The 12,084-nt window shown below is 40.9% G+C and overlaps 1 pseudogene; it reads right to left on the bottom strand.

Annotated features, from left to right (window-relative positions):
* Nucleotides 1–7,996: 7,996 nt before the first annotated feature.
* LOC137767602 (histone deacetylase complex subunit SAP18 pseudogene) lies at nucleotides 7,997–8,456 on the bottom strand (annotated as a pseudogene).
* Nucleotides 8,457–12,084: the final 3,628 nt, after the last annotated feature.

The raw sequence follows: 12,084 nt of genomic DNA, 5'->3' as shown, positions 1-12,084 counted from the left end.
GAGATGGCCGAGTCGGCAGTGGAGGCCCTCAGGGTGCCTAAGAGTGACCCGCGGAGCAGGGAGGGGCCACCCCAGTCCCCTGGCCCAGGTTTCCCGCTCCACCCCCCTGCCCCGTTCCCCGGAGCTCATCTCAGCCCTGCCCTTCCCGTGACACACCCAGCCCTGCCCGGCCCCACCCGGGAGCCACCCAACCCTGGGCTCCTAACTCCGCTTCCGAGCCAAGAACGCAGGCCCTGCTTCCAGGTCAGAGGAGGCTTCAGGCCAGGCCGCTCCCTCCCCCTCCAAGGCGGGGCTCCTTCTTCTCAAGAGAGCACCTCTCAGAGCAAGTGGGCGACTTACAGACGTGGCTTTGACTGTGCTCAGGCCAGAAGAAGTTCTGAGCCGCGACAGCAAGAACCGCTGCAGCCTGTGTGAGCAGGAGAGGACTTAGCAAAGCACGTGGGCGCCGGGGGAGCTGCGGGAAGGTCAGAGCTTCAGGCTGGGTGCTCTGGAGGCGGCACCGCCCCTGAGCACCCCTCGGGCTCCCCCATCAGTGACCCCTGGCTCGGCCCTGCGCCAGCCCCCAGCCCTGGCACCCCTCACATTCAGCTTCTGCGTGGGGTGGGGTTCTGCTTCCCACCCAAGACCGCAGGTGAGGAGAAGGGGGGAGCCCTCACCTACCTCAAGGTAAGGACAGAAGGCACTCTATCTACGGCTGCGTGTCAGCGACCTCTCTCTCCTCGGCCAAGAGACGGGTCCGCACGCACAGAACACAGACCTTCATAGGGAGGACACTCAGGGCTCCCCTGAGGGTAAGAGAGGGACGCCCCTGATGGCACTGGGGTGGAGAGCAGTGAGGACCACGGGTCAGGGTCCCCACGGCAGGGGCAGTGCCATCACGGTTATGGGCTCAGGCTCGGTGTTGGTTTGTACGAAGGTGTCTGGATTCTTCCCAATGCCGTTTCCATTAAAGACTAACTTCTTCTCCAGAAACTGACTTCCAATATCGACCCGCGAGAAGACACTGCCCCCTTCCCCCCGGTGGCTGCGGGACCCTGAGATGCGGTCTCGGGGCGAGGCACAGGGGAGCTGGGAGGCGCCCCAGGGAGCTCAGTGCAGCTCACTGTGGCTGCTTGGAAGGAGGGAGCCCCTTTCCCGGGCGCCCCGGCCTGTGGTCCGAGGAGGAGACGGCACTATGCACGGCGCTCCGGGGTCAGCCCTGCATACTCAGAGCCTCATCGTCCTCAGGCACAGGCTCATGTCCAGCTCCAGGGATGCCCGGGGTGATGGCGTGAGCCCCAGTGTTGTTCCGCACCGCCGGCCAAGGGACACCCCACCCAATGGGAGTGTGAAAAGGGCTTTCTGGAGAATCATCTGAGTCTGAGGGCGTTGGGCCCTCAGCAGAGGGAGCAGAGTGGGCGGGGCGGGGGTGGCCCAGGGCAGCAGAGGGCTTTCAGGGAGGTCATATCAGCAGGTACAGCTAAGGATGATCCAGTCCTTGCCTGGGTCTCTTTTCCAGACATGAATCGTCTCATTGACTCTTAAAACCCCAGGAAGAATGTAGAAACACTGTCCCTGTTTGACGGATGAGGAAATGGAGCTGAAAGAAACTTCTGCCTTTTCTGCCCCACAGACCGGCCAAGGCAGGATATGAACCCAGTGTTCAGTAGACCCCTGCAGGGCCCACCTGACAAGCAGGCTGCAACCAGATGCTGCAGGGGGACTTCTCAGCTCTGAGAATACAAGAACCTTTACTCTTGGTGCCCATAGAGAGACCTCCTTCTGCCCAGATATCGGCTGATCCTGGCACCAGGAGGGCCCCCAGTGGCCAGGGTGGGCCATTCCTGGCCAACAAACCAAGCTCCAGGCTTAAATGGTGACTCCGCCCCAGATCTCCGTGAGTTCTCAAGGTCTGGGGATCCGACATCTGGAGGAATCCAGGGAGGAGCAGTGTGGAAAGAGCACAGGGTCCAAGGGCAGAGAGACTGCAGTCTGGTCCCTGCTCAGCCTCTTCTTAGCTGGGTGATCGAGCAAGGCTCTGAGCCTCAGTGTCCCAATCTCTAAAATGGAGAAAATAACTGGCACTGCTTAATGGGTTTTGGGAGAATTACTGGAGAAATGACCTGTATACTTCTTGCCTGGGGCCTGAGGCACACTAAGAGCCAAATGGAAAGCAGTCATATTGGTGACCCTTTATGAAAGGTGTCACCTTTAAGAAACCGACTCCAAATTCAAAGTCATGAAGATTTGCTCCTATGTTGTCTTCTATAAGTTTATAGATTTAGCTCCTAAATTTAGGTCTTTGATCCATTTTGGATGAGTTTTTAAATTTTATGTTAGGCAAGGGTCCATCTCATTCAGACACTCATAATTTCATGTGTCTGCCTGTGTAAGGAGGGGCATCTCCCATCGAGTGCATTACCTTTAGTTGTTATTTGTAAGGAGTTTTCATTAGATTCCAAAGGCTTGAAGAATAAAAGGAAATTAAATAATCCTCAGAGAAATGCTCTAAGGATTTAAAACATGTTCCGAGGAAGACTGTTTGTAAAAGGTTTGACGGGGGAGGCAGCGTGATTGTCACAAGCAGCCACGCACTGCCCTCCGGTGGTCACATGAGAAATGACAGGAGTGCTCAGGGTTCCCTGGTTCTGTCGCAAAAAAAGCCACATCTAAACTCAGATATCTTCACAGGATTGCAGGTAGATCAAAACCACATTTGTAAGATTCAATGTTTAGGGGGGAATCTTCTAGTAGAAGTAATTTTCCTATTATTTCACACTATGGAAAAATAGGCTTCTTCCTAAGTGCAGTATATCAGGGAGCATTTATGGAGCCCCCGAGTCAGGCACTGGGCTCCAGGACAGAAAGTCAATGCCTCCCAGGACCCACAGGGGGTGGGGTGGGAAAGTGTTGGTCACACCTGGTCTGCATCGCAGCTCTGTGTGTCTGGTTGAAAGAAAACAGAATATCAAACCAAAGCATGTTTATGGAATCCTTCCCATTGTGTTAACACTAAAACCTTTTTTAAAATTTGAGAACTAGCACTCAGCATATCTATATTTCATCTAAATTAGATGGGATCGTCCTATATTCCTAGTTACCTTTTCACTTAATATTAGTACTTATCCAAGTCATTACAAGTTTTTGAAAACAGTATTCCTTAATATCTTATATATAAATTACGTTTCCATTTCACCATGGAAATACAGTGCCCAAAAAAGTTTTAAATTTTAATCTAAAGCTTGCCTTTTACATTTATTTTAATGAGAATTCCTCTGAAGAGCTAAAATTCTTATGGAAAGTAAGTTATTTTGAGTCCTTGTTCCTTGCATCTGTTATGCCTTATTATCATTTATTTCTAAGGACTCTTTCACTTTCTTGATATTTTTGCATTTACCTGTAATTTTTCACTGAGATAACATTTTAAATTCGGATTTTAAGAATATCAAGAAGGACCTTGATGTACATAGATGCAAAAATCCTCAACAGAATATTAGCAAACCAAATTCAAGAATACATTAAAAGAATCATACACCATGATCAAGTGGGATTTATTCTAGGGATGCAAGAATGATTTATATCTGCAAATCGGGACTTCCCTGCTGTCCAGTGGGTAAGACTCTGCACTCTCAATGCAGGGGGCCCGGGTTTGATCCCTAGTCGGGGAACTAGATCCCGCATACATGTCACAACTAAGAGTTCGCATGCTGCAACTATGAGCCTACATGCCGCAACTAAAGACCCCTCATGCTGCAACTAAAGATCCCACATGCTGCAACTAAAGATCCCACATGCTGCAATGAAGATCCCACAACTAAGACCTGGCACAGCCAAAATTAAAAACTAAAAAAAAAAAAAAAAAGGTTGTTGTTGTTTAAAAAAAAATCTGCAAATCAATCAATGTGTTTGCAGCTTGAGTGCCTTCAGTGACAGCACGTACATTCGTGTCACTGTCGTGGTATTTCTCAGAGCAGAGCAGTTTTTATTGCTGGAACTGTTAATAGGGAATCTCAGATTCAATTTTTCTTTTTATTTATTTATTTTAAAAATTTATTGAAATATAGTTGATTTACAATGTTGTGTTAGTTTCAGGTATACAGCAAAGTGATTAAGTTATAAATATTTATGTATTTGTAAATATTACATATTTATAAATATGTATATTTGGATTTTCTTCCATTATAGGTTATTACAAGATATTGAGTATAGTTCCCTGTGCTATACATGTATTTTATATATAGTGTGTATACTTTATTACCAAACTCCTAATTTATCCCTCCCCCTCCTTTCCCCTTTGGTAACCATAAGTTTTTTTCTATGTCTGTGAGTCATTTCTGTTTTGTAAACAAGCTCATTTGTATCATTTTTTCGATTCCACATATAAGTGATATTTTATGATATTTGTCCTTCTCTGTCTGACTTACTTCACTTAGTATAATAATCTCTAGGTCCATCCATGTTACTGCAAATGACATCATTTCATTCTTTTTTTAATGGCTGAATAGTATCCCATTGTGTATATGTACCACATCTTTTTTATCTATTCCTCTGTCGATGGACATTTAGGTTGCTTCCATATCCTGACTATTGTAAATAGTTCTTCTGTGAATATTGGGGTACATGTACCTTTTTGAATTATAGCTTTCTCAGGATATATGCCTAGGAGTGGGATTGCCAGGTCATATGATAACTCTATTTTTCGTTTTTTAAGGAACCTCCAGTCTGTACTGTTCTCCATAGCGGCTGCACCAATTTACAGTCCCACCAACACTGTAGGAGGGTTCTCTTTTCTCCATACCCTCTCCAGAATTTATGATTTGTAGACTTTTTGATGATGGCCATTCTGACTAGTGTGAGGTGATACCTCATTGTAGTTTTGATCTGCATTTCTCTAATAATTAGTGATGTTTTTATGTGCCTGTTGGCCATCTCTATGTCTTCTTTGGAGAAATGTCTAGTTAGGTCTCCCACGCATTTTTTTAAATTTTATTTATTTTATTTATTTTACTTTTGCCTGCTTTGGTTCTTTGTTGCTGTGCACGGACTTTCTCTAATTGTGGCAAGTGGGGGCTACTCTTCGTTGCGGTGTGCGGGCTTCTCATTGCGGTGGCCTCTCTTCTTGTGGAGCATTGGCTCTAGGCGTGCGGGCTTCAGTAGTTGTGGCACACGGGCTCAGTAGTTGTGGCTCACGGGCTTAGTTGCTCCACGGCATGTGGGATCTTCCTGAACCAGGGCTTGAACCTGTGTCCCCTGCATTGGCAGACGGATGCTTAACCACTGTGCCACCAGGGAAGCCCCCATGCATTTTTTGATTGAGTTGTTTGTTTTTTTGATATTAAGCTGTTTGTGTATTTTGGAAACTAATCCCTCATTTGTCGCATCATTTGCAAATATTTTTTCCTATTCCATATTTTGTTTTTCATTTTGTTTATGGTTTCCTTTGCTGTGCAAAAGCCTTTAAGTTTTATTAGGTCCTATTTGTTTATTTTCTGCTTTTGTTTCCGTTACTCTAGGAGGTGGATTCAAAAATATATTGCTGTGATTTATGTCAAAAAGTGTTCTCCCTATGTTTCTGTCTAGGAGTTTTATAGTATCCAGTCTTATATTTAGGTCTTTAATCCATTTTGAGTTTATTTTTGTATATGGTGTGAGAGAATGTTGTGATTTCATTCTTTTCCACGTAGCTGTCCAGCTTTCCCAGCACCACTTATTGAAGAGGCTGTCTTTTCTCCATTATATATTCTTGCCTCCTTTGTCATAGATTAGTTGACCATCAGTGCCTGGGTTTATTTCTGGGCTTTCTATCAGATTCAATTTTTAAAAGCCTCTCAAGGCTAGGAAGCCAAGCCATGGACTCACCACCATATTTCCCTTGCAATACCTCGATTTGGGTGAACTTCTCTCTTCTCAATGTCCCCCAAATAGCCTTAGGTTCCTGAGTTTGTCAGGAAATGAACTTCCTTCCTCACTTCCCAGGGTAAGCCTGGGAACCCTGTAAGCCAGGTACCAGACCAGTTATTTTCAAGGGACTTTGTAAGCACTGACCCCACAAAATCAACATAGTTCCTGAAAATGGTTTGGTTCTATCTACATCTTTCTAAATATGACATTTCAGGCAAAGCCTTGGTAATAAATCGATGTTTCTAATTGTGTCCTGTTACAAGGAGAATAGATTGTTATAGAATTTATGCAAATAATTTCATTGCCATGAAAAGAAGAATACAGTTGATCCTCTTAGTTCTAATTGCAAATTAATGGAGAAGCACTCTGTATCAATCAGAGTCTCAACAGAAAACAGAAGGCTTACTTGGCTGTTATTTTTCAGCAGAATTTAATTAAGGGCGTTTTGAGAGTGATGGAGGAAAAATTTAAAGAACCAGTAATGGAGATTAAGGCACCCAAGATCTAGCAACAGGAGGAGGTTTTTATCGTCACTAGGTCAGAGGGAACAAGAAGAGGAAAAACTGGAGGACGAGGCTTCCCCAAAAGAGCTGTAGTTAAAGACAGACCCATCCACTGTAAAATCCACAGTGATGAGGCAGAGAGAGAACAAGGTAACATCTAGACCTCTGTGCTCCATACTCCAGACCCACTGGCAGCCAGAGGGCAAGGGAATCCCAGTAAGTTGATACTGGTCAGCCCCCTGGGCACAGAGCAGGGCAGGGAAGGATAAAAAAGGAACAGAATTGCAGGGTAAGGAGATAAGAGATGGGGCAGAGGCAAAAGAAGAATGACCAGCACACACTCTAAGTGATCTACCTGGCTTGGATTCCTTCCTTTCCATTCAACTAGTTATGTCAAAGAGGTTAAATCACTAAAGAGTGACTCAAGACTGCCCTTTTAACATCCTGCACTTTTAAAAATTGAAGTTTAGTTGATTTACAATGTTGTGTTTCAGGTGTATAGCAAAATGATTCAGTTATACATACATTATGTTCCCTGTGTTATACAGTAGGTCCTTGTTGTTTGTCTATTTTATATTTACTAGTGTGAATCTGTCAGTCGATTATAGCAGTTATCCCATTTGATGTATATGGTTCTTACTGTTATTATTTGTTTAATGTCTGCTTCCCACCATGCATTTTCCCTTAGGACAATGAGCACATTCCTTCTTTTCATTACAGCATCTCCACTGCAAAGCTCAGTGCCAATCTCTAGTGAGCACTTGACAAATATTTGGAAATGGATGGATGAATAAAGGAAAACATATCTGCAGTTCTGAACCCTTGGATTCAACAAACCCCAGGTCGTGTGGTATTGTAATATTTACTAGGGAAAAAAAAATCTGCGTATAAGTGGACCCGTGCAGTTCAAACCCATGTTACTCAAGGGTCAACTGTATTCAGTAAGAGTTGTTAAATTCCAGAGGGATCAGGGAGAGAGAAAAGATAAATATATATTTTTTAATTTACAAAGGCTTAATGTATTAAACTGTTGCAAGTTATAGATAGCTTGTTAAAAAAAAGGGCAAGACGGTTTCTTAATCTGGAAGATAAGTCATTAAAGAACCAGCATGTTTCAAACAAAAGTTTAGAAAAATTATAATCATCTTTATCAGTTCATTCAGCCACATGTAATTCATTCTTACTTTGCTTGATTTGGGGTCAGCAGTTCAGGAACACATCAACGTGTCCACTAAATCTTTCCTTTTTTGTTGATGATGAAGCACATTTGTGTGTAACTGACTGTAAGAGCTTTCAGAAAGCATCAGAGTAAAAGGATAACTATGAATGACAAAAGGCTTAAGATGGTCAGGATTAAAGACCTGATGAGAGTTCACTTTAATGCAACTGACTAGGAAATTTGATTGTTTCAGTGACATAACATTTTAAGATAATAACTGGAATTATGACTAATTACATTATAACAGGACATATCACGGACAACAAAGACATTGACAAATTTCTAGGAACTTTATACAATTTTGGAAACATATTAATAGCATATATCCATAAAAATATAAACTAAAGAAGATTAAACATTGCTTCTTTTTTTCCCAAGAAATTGTAAATAAAATTTAATAGGGTTTCATATAGCCAGAAGGAGGAAGTGCCCCATTTAGAGGGGAGATTGTTATAGCAAAGTGATCTCCTACAGGGACCTGCTGAGACTGCAGGGTTACAGAATCATCAGTCTTCTTTCTCCTAGACATGGTGCTGCCAGTCTTCTTATTTGACAGCTGAATCTTTTAAGTTCCATAAAACAATTACAAAATTGATCTATGTACCCTTTCTAGCTCCTGGGTAGACTTCTTTTACTAAACTAGTCAGTTCTTTCAAGGTTGGATTCAAACAAGTGTAGCTCTGTAGCTCACTGGATTGTACATTTCTGCAGGAGAACGTGTCCATTCCGTGGTGGGAGATGTTACTGGTGGTGAAGACACACAGCAGCAGCGGGAATGTCTTCTCTTTATTGAAGGGCTTCTCTGGCTCCTTCTTAATTTCCTCCCAGGTAATGTGCACCTCCACCTCCATCATCCTCCTTCATAAACACTACTTCTTTTTTGACAGTGCTTTCTGTGTAATTGAGTATATCAAGTAAACCTAATTAGTTTAACATCTATCTTTGTACAAGGTGTGAGAACAAATCCTTTGAGATTTTCCAGGAGCCCTCTGGGAAATCTCAGTCAGTTCAAAGTCAATAAAACTTTATTTAGAAATTGATTCAGGAAGTTGTCCAAAATGTCAAAATATTTGAACATTTAATTAAATAGAAATACAGATCACTATGAAACAATCCTTCTTATCTATTTAACAAAAGTGACAATAAAATATTTCAAAGGCAAAGAAAAAGTTATATGTTTGTAAAAGAAAAAAAACAAAAAGCCATAGCTCTTTCAATACAGAGAAGTCTTGATTTTCTTGACTAACCAAAGACACGATAAAGACAACAGGAAGTACAGGAAACTACTTGGCTAAGACACAAAATAGTTGTTTCCTAGGCAGATTACTCAAAGGGTAAAGAAAAATCTTTTCCAATCTCTTATTAAAACAGACTGATAATACAAGAAACTTTGTCATTTTGACAGAGATAAAGCAAATTCTAGTTTTCCATCACTACACTGTTGGGCTTCTTAAAAACAAACAAACAAACAAACCTTATAAGTAAGTTTATTCAATCTTAGCCAGCTTGATCATACAAGTTTCTCTCTTTTCCACAGACCTGTTACAACTTTCTTTTCCCATTCAGGCTTTTGTCCCTAATTCCCTCTTATGCATTCTGGAACAATGACACAACCTCTAAATTATTTTAGGGCAAAAACAACCCCTTCTTTCACCTCACCAAAACCACATCCATAATACCTTGTTTACCTTTCCTTACCAAAAACCAATTTATTTTCTTTGCATATTTTGAACACAGTTTTTACTTCACCCTTATTATTCCCAATAGTTCATGTAAATATATTAGAATTCTTACCCTTTATAACCTTAATTTCTAGTGAAAATTAGGAAGTAGGAGATTGTGAACCACCATATGTCAGCATTCCAAAGGAGACTAGCACATTTATGAATACACCATTTTATAATTATACCGGCATATGTATCCTTCATTACACAATTTTTCAATGTGGCAAACACGTTTTTCAACAGACCCCAATATTATTAGACTCTCTATAGTAATAGCCAAGAGTAGGTAAATTAAAACTGTATTAATTAATTTATGCTTCAGTATTTTATCTTCTTTGGAAATGATCGGGGAGAAAGGGTCATAGGATGGTTAATTGATCTGCTTGTATTTTCCATATCTGAGGGTTAATTTTTTGTGTGTGTTATGAGGATATCACCCTTTTATTCTAGATTTACAGGTTGATGCAGTAGCTTGTTCTTATTTAACTTTTAATTTCACCTCTCATTCTAGTTTTCTACAGAACTGTCACAATCAATGAACAAATATGGATACCTTACTATGAACTAAAACCCATATTTTATTCAGGTTCCTTTTATTCTCCGTTTTTCTGCCCTAGGATCACATCCAGGGTATTACATGGCATTGAGTCATCATGTCACTTTCGGATCTCTTTGGCTTTGACATTTTCTCACACTATCCTTCTCTCAGTGACCTAGACAGTGTTCAGGAGGAGACAGTTAGGTATTTTGTAGACTGTCACACACTGAGATCTACTTGCTGTTTTTCTTGTGATTAGAATAGAGTCATGGGTTTTGAGGAAGCAGATCACAGAGGCAAAGTGCTTTCTCATGACTTTATATCACGGGAACATACATCAAAGCAACTTATCACTGTGGGATAATCTGTGGGACCTCCAGTCACGGTCTACTGAAAATTGGAGTGTTGCTTCACGGTGTTAGAAAACACTCCAGTCTGAAATGTTATGTTTTCACATTTTTGTAGTTGTTTGATGTGATACTATTATACATATTTGGCAAGTTGACTGAAATATGTTTTAAAATTTGATTCACTTTAGTGTGAAATTCAAATCTTGTGGAATTCAAAGTTCTCTCAAATAAATGGAGAATTACAAAACTTAAAAAAAAAAGAAGTGTTCATGTTAACTTTGTCTTCCTGGCTTAGGTAGTGTTTGTAAGGTTTTCCCCACTGTGACGTCACTTTTTCCTTAAGTCTGCACTGTGTGTCTCCTTTAAGATGATGTCACTATGCAGCCCCCACACTTCAGGACACGGAAGATAGCCCCACCCCCTTAATGAATGACTGAGTATCTACATCAACTATTTGGAGTTCTTCCTCACAGTTCATTCAACAGTTCTCATAAAACACACACACACACACGATATATATATATATATATATATATATATATATATATATATATATATATATATATATATATATATATATATATATATATATAAAATCATTTATTCTTAACAGTGTGGACACTCCACCCAGATCATTATTCTAAGATTTTGGTTACAATTCATCAGAACAGTATTTGGTTGTTCAGTTCACTCCTGCTTTGGCTACTGAAAGCTCTTTCCATGGGTTCTTGCTTTCCTCTGACATAGTTCCACTTCGTGGGTTTCCTTTCTTCTTGTGCACATCTTTTTATGTGCTTGTTGACCATTTGCATTTCTTTTCTGGAGAAGGGTATGTTCAAGTCCTTTTCTATTCAAACAATTAGGTTGTCTTCTTGTTGTTGACGATTTGTAAAAGTTCTTGATGTGTTCTGAAGAACAGGCTCTTGTCAGATATATCATGTACAAATATTTTGTTCCATTCTGTAGGCTATGTTTTCACTTTCTGGATAGCACCTTTTGATGCACAAAAGTTTTTAAAATTGAGGAAATAAAATCTATCCATTATTACATGGGTATCGTAACCTTCCTTTGCTTGTCTGTAACCTCCCACTCCAACGGTAAGAAACCTGATTTCCACCATTTATCCTCCATTGAATTCACTGCTTACTCCATTCTGGATTACAGATATAGTAGTTTCAGTATTGTTAACTCCTACCACCATGGGAAAGAACTTACAGAGTCCAGTATTTATGGATGGCACAATTTGCCTTTGTTCTACAAGATTCCAGTCTTTTCCATAGTTAATTAGGTCAAATATCTTTTGCCCCGCCACCTAACAGTGAGTCTTTTTCATACATTTCTAAATGAGTTAGATTCTTTGTCACATTCTCTATTCCATCCTGTGACACTCCCATATCCTAAAAAATTAAAAAACTAAATTTGAATATATTATGATTTACTTGTTGGGTTGGAAAAATCCATGGGTTTAGACTAATGCCTCATGGCAGGTATCCATCACTTAAGTATCACATGGAATATTTCAACCCCCACCCCATAACCTGTTTACCATCTCTGATTTACCTGTTCCAGAATGTCATAGAAATGGAGCCCTACAGTGTGAAGCCTCAGACTGAATTCTTTCACTTAGCAATATACATGTGGGATTCACCCATGTTTTTTGCATGGTTGATGGTTAATTCCTTTCTATTTCTGAATAGTATTCCATTGTATGCATATGGGAAAAGTAACTTTCCCTCCCAGGTTCTTGATTGAGGCTTCCCTACCCCCATCCTTAGTAATAAAAGATAAAGAATAATAATACAAACAAATGCCACTAGATATAACTTCTTTCCAAAATTTTAGCCATGAGTCAGTAAAACTGCATAATCCA

Source organism: Eschrichtius robustus, chromosome 7 (assembly GCF_028021215.1).
Source record: "Eschrichtius robustus isolate mEscRob2 chromosome 7, mEscRob2.pri, whole genome shotgun sequence".
Taxonomy (NCBI): Eukaryota; Metazoa; Chordata; class Mammalia; order Artiodactyla; family Eschrichtiidae; genus Eschrichtius; species Eschrichtius robustus.
Note: the sequence above shows the minus strand (reverse complement) of the source record. Positions and strands in the feature narration are given on the sequence as shown.